The 19,175-nt window shown below is 53.1% G+C and overlaps 1 long non-coding RNA gene across 2 annotated transcripts in view; it reads left to right on the top strand.

The window, feature by feature from the left end:
• LOC117004105 overlaps nucleotides 1-18,389 on the top strand; it is a 38,801-nt gene extending 20,412 nt beyond the window's left edge. For both annotated transcript variants that reach the window (XR_004419585.1, XR_004419586.1), the window contains 4 exons: nucleotides 15,209-15,387; nucleotides 16,533-16,668; nucleotides 16,817-16,980; nucleotides 17,078-18,389. This is a non-coding gene — a long non-coding RNA (uncharacterized LOC117004105). The remainder of the gene's footprint in view (nucleotides 1-15,208; nucleotides 15,388-16,532; nucleotides 16,669-16,816; nucleotides 16,981-17,077) is intronic.
• The last annotated feature ends 786 nt before the right edge of the window (nucleotides 18,390-19,175 follow it).

The raw sequence follows: 19,175 nt of genomic DNA on the forward strand, positions 1-19,175 counted from the left end.
GGAACAGACTCTTCAGTTCGGGAGTGGGTTGACTGGAGGTGGCTCCTGAGAGGCCCCTGTGCCTTCACTAGGCTCTGCCATGACAGGGCTGCACCAGGAACTGCCTACAGACTCCCTGGAAGAGAGCTTGGCTGCCATGGCCTATGGAATGCCCTCAGTGGCACTGGGGCTGATATGCCCAGGGCCACAGCAGAGTCTGGGGCAGAGGAGAGGTGATCCCAAACCTCTGCAGCCCTGGGGGCAGAGCTGGATAGAGCTGAGACCACTGACTGTTACCTTTGGTGGGTTGCTCCTCATCCTTTTTTTCCCCCTGAGATCCCAATAGCTGCATTATCTCTCTGTCTCTGTGGCTGGTCATTGTGCACTGTGGAGGGTCTGGTTGTGCACCTGAGATACCTCTGTACCCTGCAGAGGGGAACAGTGCCCTTGTGAGAAGGCAGTCCATGGTGGAGGTGCTGGCCAGGGTGCTCCAAGCTTGTTCTCCATGTTCATACTCTTGCTGATGTCTACACGTGATTTGCCTCTTCCTATCACAATTTTCTTTTCAGGAAAATGCAGAATTTGTATTCATGGACTGACCCTTGTTCTCCAAACAACCACAATGCTGCCCACTGCCCCTCGCAATCTGCCCTGGCCTGGGACACCTGTCCACATTCCCCACCACTTCCTTCCTGCATTTCTTACCTTCACTTCATCCCCTCATAACATCCCAGAGGCCACTCTTCTGGAAGTTCTTCCAGAAACCTGGTGATCCCTACCACAAACCCCTGATGGATGCAATTGCCCAGCCCAGTGCCATGGGAACAATACCCTGCAGGTCTGTAGGTGCAGCTCCTTGGGTGCTGTGCATCTCTGCTAGTGCAAACTCACAAAGATGTAGAGCCTGTGCAGCATTAGCAGCATTGAGTCATCGTGATAGTCCAGAACATTTATAGTTTTATTTCTAGCATCAAGACTCATTTTTTCCCAAAGGATCTGAAATCCTGGGGATACTGCTGCTGTGTCTGATCTGGGTCTTTTCAATTGGCACTAGGAAGGAGGGTGAAGGAACCTCATCTGACCTGGCCTGATGGCACATCAGGTTGTCCAAACCCAAGATGGGCTCCAAGGATGTAGGGGTGGCAGAAGGGGACAGAAGGGAGAGCAGGAGTAAACCTCTTTGGTGGCACATGAGGTGTTGTCTCTTCTGTGCCTGCAGTGGCAGGCTGGGTACTGCTGGGGGTGTCAGGCTGCTGTACCTTGGGCCTGTTAGAAGGGATGTCCTTGTCCTCAGGGTCCTGAGAACTGCCCCATTCTAACATGTTGTGCCCTTGTAGCCTGTCCTGCAGCCAGCCAGGTACATCCACCTGGTACCTGGAGAGCAGCAGCTGCCCTGGTTGGTACTTCCCACATGGAAGCACAGGAAGAGGGAAGTGATTCAAAGCCATCCAGTGAGTCAGTGGCTGAGCTGGGAATAAAGCAAAAGTCTTTTGTTCAAACCATGCACTCAGCCACCTTCTCTGGGGAGGTTGGGTGCATTCTAGGGAACTTGCCTTCTTCAGCATTTTCCAAAGAATCAGGGCTGCATACATAGTCCAGCAGATGCTCTGCTCCAAGTTGTGCTTGCAAGACCAGTTGCTTAGAAAATGATAATAAGCGAAGGGGCGAGGCAGCTGCTCCCTGGGGCAAAGCACAAGGTTCTATACGGGGGAGAGGGTGGTGAGATTCAGACCCTGACTCCAGCCCTTATGCAGTCACAGGCAGGGTGAGGTACTCACATGTTCCAGTGCAGGATCTAACTGAGCAGTCGCAACAGTTTAATGATTTACTGCCCACCATATGCAACCATCACTGTGTGTGCTTGTCCTGCAGACCTCCTGCATCCTGTGGCCAGAGTTGGGAATTTCTGCTCGCACCTTGGGGTGCTTCCCCTTCCTAGCACCCGGAGGTGGGATCAGGCATTTGCCAGGGCTGTCTCCTCCCCAGCAGCCCATGGCAGCTCCACCATCCTCTTCCTCCTGCTCCACTGCCTCCCCAGGATTCAGCTTTTGGAGCAACTTATCTCTGTTTCCAATGTGCAGGCCAAGCCAAGCTGTGCATGTTTCTTGTTTGTGACTTGTTTCAGACCTGCTCTGTGCCAGCTGTGGTGGGAGGCAGTGGCTGACAGCCAAGCCCACAGCCACCACAGGGCTGGACCTTGCTGAAGCTCTGAGCTGTGTGGTAGCACAGCTGGCCCAGCCAAAGGTGGCTGTGGTGGCCACAGGCATCAGCCCTGGAGGAAGGGCTGTTTGTTTACCCGGGCTATGGGCGTGCTTGCCCAACTCTGTGGGGCATAGGCCAAGCCACAGTGTCTGGCGAGTGACTCTCTGAGGGACAACAGAGTGTGCAAGACGTGGGAGCTGTGGTTTCTGCAGGCAGAGGAGCTGGTGCACAGCTTTGGCAGTATCTTGCAAAGAAGCGGCCCTTGGGTTTGGATAGGAGGGACGGGGAGAGTCCCAGCTCTCTGTGGTGCAGCTGGATGACTTGTTTGGGTTTCCAGCAGTTGCTCTGGAGCTTGAGCTCATTTTTGCTCTCTGTCCTGCTTCAAACTGGTGAAGCAGTGGTGGGAGCCCAGTGGCTCCTCTTGCTCTGGAGCTAGGAGATTCCCCACAGATGCCAGTCTTCTGGCTTGTCCCCAGCGCAGTAAGCCCAGTGGCTGGAACTGTGTGGATATTCTGGCTGGTCTACCATTCCAGAGCCCACACGGGATGGAACAGCTGGCTGGTGATGTCACTCTGCCCTAAAACCATAGCTCATCACCTCTGTGTGGCTGTCTGGAATAAGCTGACACATGCTCATTTGTCCCTTTCCCCAGAAAAAGCAAAGCACAGCCCATGGCCTGAGGCTGCAGGGGTTGCTGGGGTAGAGATTCTGGGGAGATGCTGACATTGAGCTGTTGTCTCCCAGCTGACCACTCTGTACCTCCTCCTGGCCTGGTCAGGTTGTTGCCTGGACCATGCTGAGGAGGGTGAATGGAGGAGATGCTGCAGTGCGAGGAGCTGTGAAGCTCTTAGAAGGGAAGAGAGATCTGTCCTGATGCTGTCACTGTGCTGTAGGGACAGGGATGGACTCCTTCACCCTGCAGTAACCAGACCATGGTTCTAGCAGGGTCTGACTGGTTGCCTGTGGTGGAGCACCCCAACTGGCCCCCCAGCTTGCTCCATCAGACACAGATGTGCTTGATGCTTAGATGGGGACACGTGGTGCCTGCTGCTTCTCCTGTACCTAGGGAAAGCTACTGGGATGGCTGCAGATCCAGCACCCTTAGGGAGGTAGGTGGCTGGATGTCTGTGTCCTCTTTTGCATCTCTTTAATAAGGCATCCCCCATGTGGGATCCCATTTTCTCTGGACTGCACCACTTCATTCTTTGCTGGCTGTTGGAAGCACAGGGAGTTGCTTACAGCCTTGCCAGGCTGGCAGTGAACTGGGAGGGCTCCAGCTGGCATGCCATGGCTAGCCCCAGGCTCAGCTGCCCTCTGACACAGAAGCCCCAGTGGAAAAATTATTCCCACACAGGCAAGCAGTCACAAATCAGGGCCAGGCTCTGTTCCCTTGCCCTATGTTCCCAGTGTTGTGATATTTTTAGTCACTGCTTGAATTCTGCCTTCTTTGAGAGCTGGAGCAGAGAAAGGGAGAGGCTGGAGACATTCCTGTCCTTCGGTGCAAGCTCTGTGGTGAGGCAAGGTGTCCCCAACCTGCCAGTGCTGCCCCCAGCCCCATGACCAAGTTCTGTCCATGCTTAAGAGCTGCAGCGAAGAACCAGAGAAGAGAAACCATGGAGCACGGCTGGGTTGGAACATGCCTGGACGCCTCTTGGTGTTGGGTCTGGCAACTTCCTGCCAGAGGTGCTGCTGTGGTGGGATGGGATGCAGCAGCCTCCTGGGATGAATTATCACTCTGCAGCTGCTGAAGACAGCAAGAGGAGTATGGTTACACTTCCCTGACAATCTCTTTACACCAATTTCACGCCTCAGATCTACCCAAGATCTGCCCTTTTTCTATGGGGGGAATAGCACGCGAGGGGCTCCTCCTCCACCCCCAGACCGTGGCCCGCTGCCACCGCCTTTGGAGGCCATGGCAAAGTCATGCCACACTTTAATTACATCAATTAATTCCTGAATACCAGCCTTACTATGGCATGGGGCAGGGCAGGGGGCCCGGGAGCGAGGAGCACAAATGGGCTGTTGTATTGTTCTCCCGTCTCATCGCCTGCCAGGTCCTGCTGGTCTGCCCCCATGCTCTGAAATACTTCAGCATCCTCATGACCTGCCCTAGGCACTTGGCTCTAATTCCCCTCCAAACTGGATGCCCAGGATCGTTTCTGAAGGCTCCTTGTCCCGGAAGAGAAAGAGCTGGGAGCTATGGAAGTCAGGGAGGATCGGGGGCCCAGGGGAATGGGCAGGGTTGTATCCATCCCTGGGGTCACACCAGGATGCCATGGTCCATGGATGGGGGACATTTCCTAGGGTGTGAGATTGTCTCTTGGCTATGTCCCCATAAGGATACTCAGGACAGCCAGAGGGTATTTTGATCCCATGGCTCCACGAGGTGTTGCTTCACCCCAGCTGATACCAGCTGCAATGCCAGTGGCTGGAGAGCTGTCAGGTCCCATAGGAACACCCTGCTGCACAGTGGCTCAGGTGTGTGGAAAGTTCACATGTGAGCTGGCTCCCAAGGCTGTGCTCCCCGCTCCCAGATCCTGTCCTACGTTGACTCTTGATTTTCCCAGGGGAGTGAAACCCCTTTAATGCCGCCAGGCTGTGCGAGGCCTCCAGGAACATGAAGGATGGCCAAGAAATCCATACTCACACCTGGGAGATAGAGTCCTCAGCCTGCTGTGGGCAGCCTGGGCAACTCGGCGTTTTGTCTCTTTGGGTCGTTTCTTGCACTTGGAATGGTGGCATCATCCCAGCCCAGGGGCCTCTGACCAGGAGGGATGTGCTAGTGGTTGCTGGGCAAGGACCAAAGGCTTGATGAAGATGGGGAGAAAGGCACCTGAATGGTTGGTTGAGCTCCTGGGTGCAAACCCTGCAGTCACTGGAGTTGCTTTGCCATATGGCTTGGGATATGCTCTGCCCAGCCGCCTGGGTGCCATTTGCCCTCTCCACCAGGAACCCCAGAGCCTGTATCCAGAAACACTCTAGCTTTCTAACTGAAGCGTCCAACACTACTGGTTGGCCATTGCTATGCTCTTTTCTTGTTCAACATTGGCTGTCAGAAGAATCCCTCTGATGACTGCCCATCCCAGGGCCCCCTGCCTGCTCTAGGATAAGCTGGGCAGGGAGAACCCTCAGCTTCATGCCATGTGGCACCCAGGAGCTCAATTTACTTTCATCCCTTTTCCCTCTCCTTGGAGCTGAGGCCATACCTTGCTCAGGTGCCTCTTCTCTGATATTTTATCCCCAGGGGTTGGATGGTTTTCAGCAGCAAGCTGAGCCTGTGCTGGGGCAAGATGGGCAGAGCTGCCCACTGGATGCTTGTTCCTGGCCCCAGGCAGGGCAGGTGGGCAGAGTTGCCCACTTGATGCTGTTGTGGCTGCTTTGTTAAGGCATTGATTGCTGGTGGCCCTGCTCCCAGCAGGAACATTTGGAGGAGGCAGTTCCATTCAGCCCATTGTCATACAATCTGCAGGAGCATTTTTGGGAGGGTATCTGCTGGCATTTCCCAGCCATGGGTCCTCCCACCCCACCAGGGTCTCAGCCCTGTTACCCCTCCACCAGCCCTGTGGTGCTGCTGTGCTTATGTGTCTGCCCTGCTCAAAGAGCAAGATGGCAAATGATTAATGGGTGTGGGAAAGTCATGTGGTCTTTGTGTGGATTGCATGCAGCTGGAACAGAGGAGAGGGAAAGAAAGAAAGGAAAAGGGAGAGGAAAAAGAAAAAGGGAAAAAACTGGAAAAGGGGAAAGAAGAAAAAGATAAGAAAAAACCCCCATAATAATTAAAACAAGATGAGAAAAGGAAAAAAAAAAAGAAAAAGAAAAATAGAAAGAAGAAATAGAAGGGAAAGACAAGAAGGCCCAAAAAAACCCCCCAAAAAACCCCAAAGGCATCAGTGATCAAGTCAAAGTACAGTAATTTCATGAGTATAAAGCGCACCCTTTTGACTAAAATTTTGGTCCAAACCCGGAAGTGTGCCTTATAGTCCGATGCACCTTATATATGGACAAAGTTGGGAAATTTGCCAACTCGGAAGTGCGAGCCCGCAGCAGTGCTGAGCCGAGCCTGCCCGGCCCCGAGCCAGAGAGCGGGGCCGGGGCTGGCTGCAGGGGAGCAGGGCTGGGGCCGATGGCCGCGGGGGAGCAGGGCTGACGCTGGCCGCAGGGCAGCAGGGCCGAGGCCACCGGTGGCAGCCGCGGGGAGCGGGGCCGAACCTGCCCGGCCCTGAGCCAAGCCAGTAAACCCCGCGGTCACGCGATTCTGTTACTAATTCGTAACTTTGTTGTGTGCAGATCCTCGCTGCCAAAAAAACCGTGCGCCTTATAGTCCTGTGCGCCTTATATATGGACAAAGTTCGGAAAATTGCCGACACCTGGAAGTGTGCCTTATAATCCAGTGCACCTTATAGCCATGAAATTACTGTACCATGAGGAAACAGCCCTGGCCTATGTGGTGCTTTTGGCTGGGAGTGCTTCCCAATGGGATGATGTGCCTGCAGGGCTACACTCCTGCCTTTAGATTCAGGCTTCTGCATGGATGAAGACTTGGGGATCAAAAATGGTCAGATGGTGGAGCATCTCTCCTGTGGGAAAAAGCTGAGAGGTTTGGTGTTGCTCAGCTGGGAGAACAAAAGGCTCTGGAGAGACTTTAGAGTCTCATCCAATGCCTAAAGTGGACTTGCACGAAAGGTTGTACAAATCTTTTAGCAGGGTTTGTAGTGATGGGAAAAGGTGGGATGGCTTTAAATTAAAAGTGGGGAGATTTAGATTAGATCTTAGGAAGTATTTTTTTACTATGACAGTGGTGAGGCCTTGGAACAAGTTTCTTGGAGAAGCTGTGGCTGCCCCATCCCTGGAAGTGTCCAGGCCAGGTTGCGTGAGGTATGGAGCTGGGACAGGGGAAGGTGTCACAGCTCATTGCAGAATTTTGGACTGGTTGACCTTTCAAGGTCCCTTCCCACCCAAACCAGACTGTGATTCTGTGATTATATTTTCCTGCAGGGAGGTGATGGGGTACTGTGACTTGGGGTAGGGCTGTGGTGCCAACCTGTCTGTGCCTGAGGTACAGAGGCGCTTCATCCTCTCTTGTGGATTCCCAGCCTGGCTTCCCACACAGCGTTGTCTGCAACCGAGTGATGCTGGATGCCACATGGCTCAGAAAGGCACTGCAGAGCCAGCCCTGCTGGCACTGTACCCAAGCCACCTCCAGGCTGAATGTTTGACCTCCTCTCCATTCACCAGGGTGGCATTCTGCAGATGGGGAGAAGGGTCCCGGAGCTGCCCTCCTGGAACAGTGGAAGCTGCCTGCAGAGGGGCAGTGTGTGAGCTCATACAGATGTGCAGAGGGGCAGTGTGAGCTCACACAGGTGTGCAGAGGGGCAGTGTGTGAGCTCATATCGATGTGCAGAGGGGCAGTGTGAGCTCACACAGGTGTGCAGAGGGGCAGTGTGCGAGCTCACACAGGTGTGCAGAGGGGCACTGTGAGCTCATACAGATGTGCAGAAGGGCAGTGTGAGCTCATACAGGTGTGCAGAGGGGCAGTGTGTGAGCCTGCACTTTGTGTGCATGTGGGTGGCAGTACATGAACCTGAACAAATGTGTCTAGATAATCAGCATGTGGGCTGGTCGATAAATGAGGTATGTGGGATCCTACTCAGAGATGACAGAAAGGGCTGTGTGTGAGCTTGCATATGTGTGTGCAAGTGTGCTACTCTTGGGGAGACAGGACCAATAGAGCCCCAGGGCCTTAAACAAGAAGAGAGAATAATTTTTGCAGTGAAAGAATTCCCTTCACAGCAGAGGGTTTGAAAACAAATGGCTCTTCCAAAACAAATGGGGTTCATTGGCCTCAGCAATGGAGAGAGCTGCACGAAGGCTGTTGGGTGGGAAAGGCCATGTAAACATTGGTTTAATCCCTCTGTCCTCCCACTCCCTGCAGGGATGCTCTACCAACATCCCTGCTTCTAGCACCACAAGATGCTTCAAGGGCCCAGGAAGCAGTCTGGGGACTTCTCTCTCAGGTTGTCCCTGGCTCCCTCTCCTTGGCTTTCCCAGTGGCTGAGGTTCCTGAGAGATTTTCATTCTCTATCGGGACTCACACTCCCTTTGCTGCAGGCACGAGGCATTTGTGCATCCAAGAGCAAACAGGAGGCTACACCCAGGGCTTCTTAAAGATTCACAGGGAGACAGTGAGAAGCAGCAGCAGGAGCTGCTTCATGGGAAATTTCCCATGAAGGTATGGACAAATCATGAGGCCACTGTGAGTGTTCTCAAATACTGCAGTAGGGGCCTGGACAGGACTGGGAATCTCGCTTGGAGACACTCAGATGAGGTGGGGTGGGAATCTATCCTTGGAGATAGTTGAGGGGAGCAGCCTGCTCAGAGCTGGCCCGAGTGGGAGCAGATTGTTTCATGAAGCTCCACCATCCCCCCTGCTCTAGGCAGAAGGTCTCTCCTGGAATGGGGGCTTGCAAGTGCTCCATGCTCTCAACCTAAGCAGGGTAGCAAGGGTGGGCATGGGGACTCTTGCCACTCCTGTCCCCTGCAAGAGCAAAGAGTCCAGGTGCTGCATCCTCATGTCCCAGTGCTTCAAGGGAGTGAGTCTGCATGATAGCCTGCATCTGTGCTTGGCTGTCATGACCCAGAGACCACTCTGTGTCATCCTCATCTTTATCCTCCTCCAGCATGTTATTCCACAAAGGCGCTTTGGCACAGCTGCCGGTATGTGCTGTGATGTCTGATTCAATATGAACCAGTGTCTTCCTCACCAGGACCACTGAAAAAACCTGGATAAAGGTTCAGCAGCATCTGGCAAATGTAGAATCTGCTCAAAAAATATTTATGGAAGAGGGAAAAAATAGCAAAACCTTGAGGAAAGAGAAGACAGGCAGCAACTCTGTGAGACCCTTGCCTCAGGAGCAGGAAGCAGGAAACATAAGGAGCCATTTATTTTAAGTAAACTATAAATATCAGACTACAACAAACTCATGTAAGGAAAGAAAAGTTGGTCTGAATCCAGAGATTTACAAAAGGTCTTGAACAAATATGTGTGATTGAGTCTGGCAATGTGGTGTGTGTGTGTGTGTATTGGTGTGTGTGTGCGCTAATCAAGGGCTGCAGCACTAGATATGGCATCATCCCCCAAATTAAAAACAGAGCAAATTCAAAATTGAGACAAAAGTGTGTAGGAGTCTTGTGGGTGATGATAAGATCAGTGGGTGGGAAGTAAGAGTGGACCATGTCCCTCTGAAAATGCCTGCTTCAGCTGGGAGCAGCTCTGTGCTGCCATGCCATGCTGCCATCGCCAGCACTTCCAGTGGAGAGCATCCTGAGTATGTAGGGATGTGGAACTGGTGGGCCTGCTGGACAGGCTGCTATGGGGACTGCAGGTGCCACTGGTACCTGTGTCTTTCACTGCTGCTTCCTGCTAGACAGTGGTAGATGCAGCTGCACTGGGGTCTGCTACAGCATGGACAGGGCAGCTCTGCTAAGAAGGGATTTGGGCAGAACTTGTTCATCACCATAGAATCACAGGATGGTTTGTGTTAGAAAGAACTTTAAAGTTCATCTCATTCCACCCCCTGCCATGGGCAGGGAGACCTTCCACCATCCCAGGGTGCTCCAAGCCCCAGTGTCCAAACTGGCCTTCCAGGGGTCCAGGGGCAGCCACAGCTTCTCTGGGCATCCCGGGCTAGGACCTCCCCACCTTCACAGGGAGTGATTCCCTCCCAGTATCCCATCTAATCCTGTCCTCGGGCAGTGGGAAGCCATTTCCTTTTGTCCTATTACTGCAGCCCTTACTAAAATTCCCTCTCCAACTCTCTTGTAGGCCTTTAGGTACTGATAGACCCTGTTTAGGTACAGGAGGGCCTCACTTAGGACTGATGTTTACAGGATCACAAGATGGTTGGCTTTAGTCACCAGTAAGTTTCCATTCTGGCCAGTCTCCGAGTTGGAAGCTACAGGACGTTTCTTCCATTAACAATGGTGCTGTTCCACTTGGGCTACGACTCATTTTTTCCAAAGATCTTGCAACAATGGTAACAATTCACTTGAGCTGTGATTCAGGTAAATGATTTACCAAGGCTAACAAGAATTACTGCTTATCCTTTGTACCCCATCTTGTTTGGGCAGCTGATGTTCCTGTTACAGGCAGGATCATTCCCTCCTGTACCATGCAAGAGCTCCTGGTGCAGTCAGGAGACGCTTCACTGCCCAATTACCATCAAGGTTTTTCAAGAGCTTCTGACACTGTAGAGCTGGCCTGAGGAGGGGTGCAGGCAGGATGCACCACCACAAGACCCACCCCAGGGAAATGCCACAAAAACAGCCTTTCTTGCCCCAAACTAGCAGGCTGCTTGAGCAATTCTTGGGTTGCAGAGCTTCAGTTTTTTGCAGGAGTCTTGGAGCTTCCTTGCACTCTATGAGTGCTAGTAACGCTGTGCTCATACTTGGGCAGCTTTTGGCTGATCTGCCCCAGCTTTGGACCTGAGCCCTGCTTTAACCTCAGGCAGTGAATAAATCTGATGGGCATGAGGTGCTGGCCCCTGTTGTTCTGCCAGGCTGATGACAGTGAACGTATTGCTCTGCAAGCAGCGTCTGCTTTGTGTGACTGCTCTTATCACAGCCAGCTGACATGTTTTGCCCTTTTCTTTTGCCTGTGTGAAGTACCATCTTGGTCCCCAAGGGCTAGCCTGGTTTTCACCTGTGAGCCACCACGCTGTGGTATTGCTGCCTGGGGCACCTCTGTCCCTTCTGCTTGCTGTAGCTGGTGCTACAGGCAATGGGGGATGCCATTGTGCCTGTGCCCAGGTCCAGGCTGGGCTGCGGGTGGCTATACAGCACCCAATGCATCTACACTCACCCAGGATGGCCATGCTGGCACCCTGGCACCCATTCATTGCTCCTGGCTGGTTGCCCTGGCCAGAGCTCGTGGGGCCATGTGCTGCTGCCAAAGGGCTGCTCCTGCTGCACGGGATTGGCAGTGCCAGGGTGATTGCCCCATGGTGGGCAGCTGGTGGATCTCGGTGGGACCTTGGGCTCCTTGTCCCACTGTGCTGGAGAGTCCAACACCTCCTGCACCACCATGCTGGCTCTGCCCTCTTCTTGCTGGTCTAAGAGCACAGGTGGAGCTGGGCTGGAGAGGACCAAGGTGTCAGCTGGTTTGCCATACCACGCCATGCCACCACTTCTCACCCCACACTGCCCACAGGAAGATGCAGAGAGAGATTTGACCTCCTGTGCTGCCTGTTTGATCCTTCAGGAGCCTTGCAGGACTGTGGCATGCTTGGAGCCAGATGTGTCTGCAGGATTACAAACAACCCAAGTAACAGATTGCTGTGTCACCACTCATTTGCTTTGTCTGCTATGTCACCACTCATTTGCTTTGTCTGCTACCAGCATTGTCTGACATCTCTGTGGTCACTGTGGTGTCCTCCAGCTGCCATCACTTGTCACCATCAGTTACATACACTACCCTCAGACTTGGCCATTAGGCAGATTAGCCATAATTAGTACTGCCCATCATCACTAATCACTATCTTCATTGTCAGTTTCAGCACCACCCAATGCCTACTATTCCCATTTATTAGGAGTGTAGTGGATTCTCCAGCACGTGGTGTCTCTGATCCAAAGATAATGTATCTTCTGTGAAAGGCACTGCTTGGTTTCATTATGTCCTGGAGACCCGGAACACTGAGCAGTTTCTTCCAGTGCTCCTGAGACACCGAGCAGGTTTGTCCCTTCTTGTTTTTGGAAGCACCTCTACCAGTCCCTGCTGTGGGTGATGGGATGCTGCAGCCTCTGCAGTGAAATGAGGCCCAGGTTGTGCTGAGTGCTGGGGTGCCTGGGTGAGTCAAAGGGATGCTCAGACAGCCAGACTGCTCTGGTGCATCACAGGTGGGGATCTCAGGGACTGAAGGTAGGAGGACATGGTTGCAGACCAGTTGCTCTCTGTAGTCCCATCCCTCCCTACTCTCTACTCCCACAGGACTTTTGGTGCAGGAGCAGACACCTGTCAGGGTGGAGGCTGTGAGCAGGCTCTTGGGCAGAGTTGGTTGGTGTCCAGCTCTGAAATGTGCTGAGTGGGAGCCCAAAACAGGCTGCAGTGCAGAAGGATGTTCTCCTTCCCTCCTGGCTGGAGGCTCTGGACTGTGCAGTGCTCTGCCCCGCACCCCCTGATGCCATGTCCCCTCACATCCAACACAGCTACTGTGCCAACAGCACTTGTCTGGCACATGGCTGGGTCCAGTGAGAGGGACCAGCTGCTGTGTGTTTAGGAGAGACCCAGAAAATATTGGGGTGGGCTAAGGGGAAGGTCAAACAAATAATTTATTTTCAGGCAGAACAGTCAGATGTGTGTCTCTGTTTAGGAATCACATCCAGATGCTAAAATTAAACATCTGGGCTTCACCTCTGTGTTTTGTCTGTGTCCCCCAAGCATGGTGCAGCCTTTGGAACCATCTGCTGAGGAGTTATCACCTCGTTCATCAGCTGCCCCTCACCTCTGGCAGGGGCTCCCACATTCCCTCTAAAATGCTGGGAAGGGCTGGGAAGAGTCATAATTGCAGAGCCCGCTGCTGGTTACACTCTGCCTGCCCCCTGCTCCACCCCACAGACTGCTCTGCAGCTGCCACTGGTGAAATGTGTCTGAGAGCCTCAGCTCCACAGGCGTTTGGCCCTTTCCCTGGGCAGCAGTGTGGGAACGTGTTCAGTAAAACTTGGAAGCAGTCCTTTCATGTCCTGGATGAGATGAAGGCTTTTCACTCTCCAAGAAGGGCTGAGGGGCTGACGGAGGATTTGCACAGGCCGTGGGGGTCAGATGGGCAGATCTGAGCTGCCAGCTCTGTGCTCTCGAGACATCAGTCATTTGGCAGAGGTTTGTGTGTTGGTCATCTGCAACCCAGGCAGCTCAAATCCTGCACACAACTCGGCTGGCACAAATAAATCCCTCAGCAGGAAGAGGTCCTGAAACCCTGAATGCAGCCTATGCTGGAACAAAGCTGGCAGTGGGGCCAGAGTGCAGGGTAGCATGGGGAATGTGGCCAGGGTAAACCTCTCCCAGCTCAGCTCCAGCTGTTTCCTCTGGGCTGCAGAGTGTGATGCTGGTTGGGTAAAGCCCACTGCCAGTGGGGCAGGTCTCAGCTGGGTTATGCTATGAGCAGAAGAAGCCAGAGGCTCTGAGGATGTCTCCAGAGATCTGTTTGCCCTGTGGCTGATGAGTCCTCTCCATTCAGCAGGGCCCTGGTGAAGGCGGTTTCTAGAGAGGGTCCAGGGCTTGCAGCCCCTGTGACATTTGATCTGGCAAGGTTCAGGCTTGTTTACAGAGTGAATAAGTGCCGGCTTGCTCAACTAGAGCCCTTGCTTGCTTTGGGTGATCTAACTCGTGCAGTGGTACTATGGATCTGCTTGGTGGTATTTGAGTAGTCCGAATCATAGAATCATAGAATCATTGAACATGCTGAATTGGAAGGGACCCATCAGGATCACTGAGTCCAATTCCAGGCCCTATGCATGACACCCCAAGAATCCCACTCTGTGTCTGAGAGCATTGTGCAAACACTCCATGAACTCAGACAGGTTTGGAGCTGTGACCACCTCCCTGTGAATTCTAGTGCCTGATCACCCTCTGATATCCAATCTAAACCTCCCCGCAGATCCAGACAGCTCCTTGAGTCCTGTCACTGGACATGAGAGTGAAGGGATCAGAGCTGCCCCTGTGCTGGCTCTTGGGAGGATGGTGAACAGCTCAATGAGGTCTCCTGTCAGTTCTCCTCTTCTGCAGGCTGAACACACCAGGTGCTCTCAGCTGCCCCTTATACAGCCCCTCCAGACCCTTCTCCATGCTTGTGACCTCCTTTGGACCCTCTCTAATGGCTTAATGTCTTCTTTATATTGCACATAGGATTTGAGGTGAGGCCATGCCAGAGCAAAGAAGAGTGTGACAATCCCCTCCCTGACCTGGCTGGCAATGCTGGACCTTGTGACCCCAGGACAGGGATTCCCCTCCTGGCTCCAGGGCACTGCTGACTCAGATCCAACTGGCACTTGACCAGAACCCCCAGACTGCTTCCTGCAGCTTCTCTCCAGCATCTCCTTCTCAGTCCATATACACAATAAGAACTGCTCTGTCTTAGGTGCAGAATATGGCACTTGCCTTTGTTAAATTCCACGTGGTTCGTGACTGTCCGTCTCTCATTTGTCAAGGTGTCTCTGCAGGGCCTTCAAGGGCGTCAACAGCTCCTCTCAGTTTAGTGTTATTGGCAGACTTCCTTAGTATTCCTTTAAGTCCTGCATCCAAGCCATTAAGATGTTGAAGAGAACTTGGTTGAGGATGGAGCCCTGCAGAGCCCCATTAGTGACTGAACATGTCTGATGTCACCCCACTTGCTGTCCCTCTTTGTGCCTGACCTGTGAGGCAGCTGTGGGCTGGACAGTTTGTCCAGAAGGATCCTGGCAGAGACTATATCAAAAGCTCTGTTGAAGTCCAAAAAGATCACATCTAGTGGCTTTCCTGAATCAAACGGTTGGGTTACCCTGCTTTAGAAGGAAATAAGGTTTGACAAGCAGGACTTTCTTCTCATGAAGTTTGCTGGCTGTGATTGATGCCAGCATTGTCTTCCAGGTATTTTTCAATAGTTTCCAGAGTAATATTTTCCAGAATTATATAGTGCACTGAAGCAAGCCTGACAGGCATGAATTTTCTGGGGTCCTCCTTCAGTGGCATGAGGGAAATACTCCTTGCACTATGTAACCTCTGAAGCTGAATAAGAGGATATAGTTTGCTCAGGGGACAACAAACCCATTACTTCACTCTTGGAGTGGGATGGGAATCATCAGTGTCCCAAGAAAACCAAGACCTGGCTCTTGTGACTCGGTCAGCACAACCAGCTCATTTCTGTGTTGCTGTGGATGTTACTGTGGCTCTGGTTTGCTCTTCCTCTGCCCTTACATGAAGACCCCTCAAATCTCCAGCAGGCCTGGAGGCAGAGGATGCTGAAGTCTCACTCAAGTCTATTTAACACACAATTTCCAGGCTAGCACGGCAGACTTGAGCTGCAACAGTGAATCTGAGACCCTAAAGAAGGACAACGATCCTACCATGGGGACAGTCCTGCCTTCCTACAGTTCTTTCACTTGCAGAAACCCAAGGCACATTACATCTTACAGCCTTGTACCAAGGACTCATCACCTCTGGGACTGGCCATCAGCTTGGTAATTTCAGCCTTTTCCTTTCTGGAGGTTAACCACTGCTGCTTATTGGGGTAGATGGGGTTTGGAAGCAGAGCTGGAAAAACAGCACAAAATCCTCCTTGGTTCTATAAAATCTTCAAATACAGATTACCATTTGAAAAGAGACTACAGTAATTTCGCGACTATAAGGCGCACCCTTTTGACAAAAATTTTCCCCCAAACCCAGAGGTGCGCCTTATAGTCCGGTGCAGCTTATATGATGGACAAAGTTCAGAAATTTGCAAACCCAGAAGTGAGAGCTGCGAGCCGCGGGGGAAGCTGGCAGGGCCACGGCTGCTGGGTGGAGGCGGGGCCGCGGGGCTGCAGCTGCCGGGTGGAGGTGGGGCCCTGGGGCCGGGACTGCTGGGTGCACGTGAGGCCATGGAACTGGGGCTGCTGGGTGCCTGCGGGACCGGGGCTGCTGGGTGGAGGCGAGGCCGGGGCTGCTGTGTGCCTGTGGGACCGGGGCTGCTGGGTGGAGGTGAGGCCGGGGCTGCTGGGTGCCTGCGGGGCCGGGGCTGTCAGGTGCCTGCGCGACCGGGGCTGCTGGGCAGAGGCGAGGCTGGGGCTGCTGGGTGCCTGCGGGACTGGGGCTGCTGGGTGGAGGCGAGGCCGGGGCTGCTGGGTGGAGGTGAGGCTGGGGCTGCTGGGTGCCTGCGGGGCCGGGGCCGGGGCTGCGGGCTGCCTGCGTGGCCGGGGCTGCTGGCTGGAGGCGGGCCTGGACCTTCCAGGTGCCGGCGGGACTGGGGCTGCTGGGTGCCCGCGGGGCCGCGGGGCTGCGGCTGCTGGGTGCCTGCAGGACCGGGGCCACTGGGTGCCTGTGGGGCTGCGGGGCCGGGTCTCCTGGCTGGAGGTGGGGCCGGGGCTACGGGGTGGAGGTAGGGCCACAGTGCCGCGGCAGCCGGATGGAGGTGGGGCCTCGGCCAGCAACCACGCAGGGGGAGCTGGGGGTGGATCCTCGCTGCAAAAAAAAAAAGTGCGCCCTATAGTCCGATGCGCCTTATATGATCTACAAAGTTGCGAAATTTGCCGACTCCTGGGGGTGTGCCTTATAGTCCAGTGCACCTTGTGGTTGTGAAATTACTGTAAATGTCAAAAAGGTTTCATTTGGTCTCCTTCATTTGCAGAGCTTTATGGCTCCCAGCACTCCTCTGTGGTCTCCCCAGCTGCAGCATAGAAGAGGCTCTGTGTGGCTGCCTGAGGCCATGGCATAAACATGGATGGGAAGGGCAACTTCATCTTGCTGCTCCCTCAGAATGTCAGGTGCATAAAGATGAAAAAGCTTCCCCTCGTTTTGCTTCATTGTTATGTTGTGAAACTCTGTAAATGCCCTGGCACAGGTGGCCTTGGAGCCCCTTCACTGTGCAAGTGTGATCCAAGATAATAAAAGAAAAACTTTGGTTCCTTCCAGCTGTTCCAAGAGGAAGGGAGCTGAAGCAGCGAAGGCCAGGATGTTGGAATAGTCTCTTGTCCCAGCTCCTCCTCTCAGAGGATGTTGCCACTGGCTCTGGTGGACATGAGTCCCTGTTCTTGTTTCCCCATGGCTGGTTCCTTGTGCAGGCAGCTCTGCTTGAGGTGTGTCAGCTGGGGGTAATAAGCCAAGCTGACCTTGTTGGGCTGGCTCTGCAGAGTTCTTCATCCACGCTTTGCTTTTCTTTTGTCTCCTGAACAGGTTTTTTACCCCTGAGACTTCAGCTCCAGCTCTGCATGGAGAGGAGCTGCAGTTGCATATGAAAATGGGGCCAACTCTTGTCTCCCTCTCTGAGGTGCTGGGGTCAGGAGTCAGCACGATGGGCTGATCATCAATCTGCTCCATCCACTGTCCCTGCCAAGAGTGGCCTGTGCCCTGGATGTGCAGCAGGGGTGGGGTCTGGCTGCGTGCAGCAGCATGCTGGCCACAGGGGTGGCCACACAGGGTCATTCCAGCTCTGCCACTGGCACTCCTGGCCCTTCACATACAGCACGACTGTGTCTCGAAGAGTGTGTCCTGACATCATGTTTCTGGCCACATGTTCAGGCAGAGACATATTTGGAGGTGATTAATTAGTAGAAAGTAAACAGGTCTAGAAATGAGGACCAGCTGCCAGCTGAAACAGGGAGCAGTGGTAAGTTTATTGCAGAGACCAAAGGCTATGAGCAGCAGCTTTGGAGGGTTTTGGGGATTCCTTGCAGCTAATTGCCATGTGACAAACCTTTCTTGTCTCTGCTAGCAGCTGCTGTGGGACTGAGCTTGTGGTGATCTGTGGTGCCTCAGCTATGGCATTTATTCAGAGTTAACCAACAGACAGGCTTGTTTTACACTACCAGTTCACCATGTTTGATTCAAAAAAGGCATGAGAGAAATGTTGGTGTGTTGGTGGCTGTTGAAGGCCACCACTTGGATGTTCCTAAGCTGACTGCTCCTGGGAAGGTCTCATGTGAGTTCTTCTGTGATCTGGCAGGGCTGGACACATTGTTCCAGTCTTTTTGCTGCAACCTTGTGAGGTGTCTCTAAATGCATCCCTGTAAGCATCCAACAAAATCATTATTTTCTTGCCTTTTCTTAGCATTCTTTCTGAATGTAGGATCCAACAAATTAGGAGATGGGGCACAAGAGAGGAATATTGGGCAGGTCAGACCCTGCATGAAAGCACGCTTCCTGAAGACTCCTGTCTTGTGTTGTCTACTGGGGCTCAAGTTCAGGCTTGAATTCTAGACAGGCATTTTGAGGGCTCTTCTCTGTAAAAACGTATTCTTCCCTTGGGTATCTTCATTAAATATAGCCCTGTTGCCTCCATATTTTTTTCTGAGGTCACGATCTTCAGGATGCCCCAAATGTGCATGATTGTCCTTCTTTCCCTACCTTGTCCCCATGATTCCCATGTCTCCACCTCCTTGGTGGCTCAGCAAGGGTGGGGATGGCACCAGTGTTCAGCTCCAGTGTGGGGGCCAGGCTGGGAGATGGGATCATGCTGTGGGCTTGTGCCTCACAGAACTCCCAAGAGTCCCAGGCTGCAACCCAAATAAATCTATATATATATGTGAGGCATCTTCTGCATGGGTGACTCAGACCTCCTGGAGAGGCCCTGGGAGAAGGTGGCTGAAAATCAGGAGTTTTACCCTTGTTGAAATGCTGGTATTTCAGAATTTGTACCTGTCCTCAAGAGGGTGGAAAAATCAACTTTTCAAAATCTCCCCTGTTCTAAAATAATTTTCAGTTCCCACACACCAGCCTGTGCCCTCTGGAGCTGGTGGGACGTCACTCTTTTTCCTGGACCAAGTTTTGCAGGAGGTTTAATGTCAAGCCGATGTCAAACTGCTCTGGTTTGGATAAACAAGCCTGAGGCTTGGTCTTTGGGAGAAAAACAGAACTGTCCTGGAGGGAAGACATTACATTTGCAGAAGCCATGTTCCAGAAAATTGATCATCAACACTGTAGGCAAGTGAGGCTTGGCTGAAGAAGAAGAGCAAGATGTGCCAAAAGTGGGAACAAGCAAGCCTGCACAGGTCAGGGCACCTCTGCTCAGCTCTGAGCTCATGGGCAGAGCAGTGTGGAGTTCAGGCACCTGTGGCTGGGTGGGAACGACCCCCTGAAAGTTGCTGATGGAGGCAACTAGAGTCCATAGTGGAAGCATGGAGTATCTTTCTCCTGCTGCATCCCCCAGAGCAAATGCTCACACGTGGATGTCCATGGGTAAGTTAGTATTACACTGGTTGGTAGAGGGGAACTCCTAGTCCTTCACTTCATGTGGGGTCTCACCAGGAACCATGACTGAGGCTCTCCATCCCCA

The sequence above is a fragment of the Catharus ustulatus genome, chromosome 16, assembly GCF_009819885.2.
Source record: "Catharus ustulatus isolate bCatUst1 chromosome 16, bCatUst1.pri.v2, whole genome shotgun sequence".
Taxonomy (NCBI): domain Eukaryota; kingdom Metazoa; phylum Chordata; class Aves; order Passeriformes; family Turdidae; genus Catharus; species Catharus ustulatus.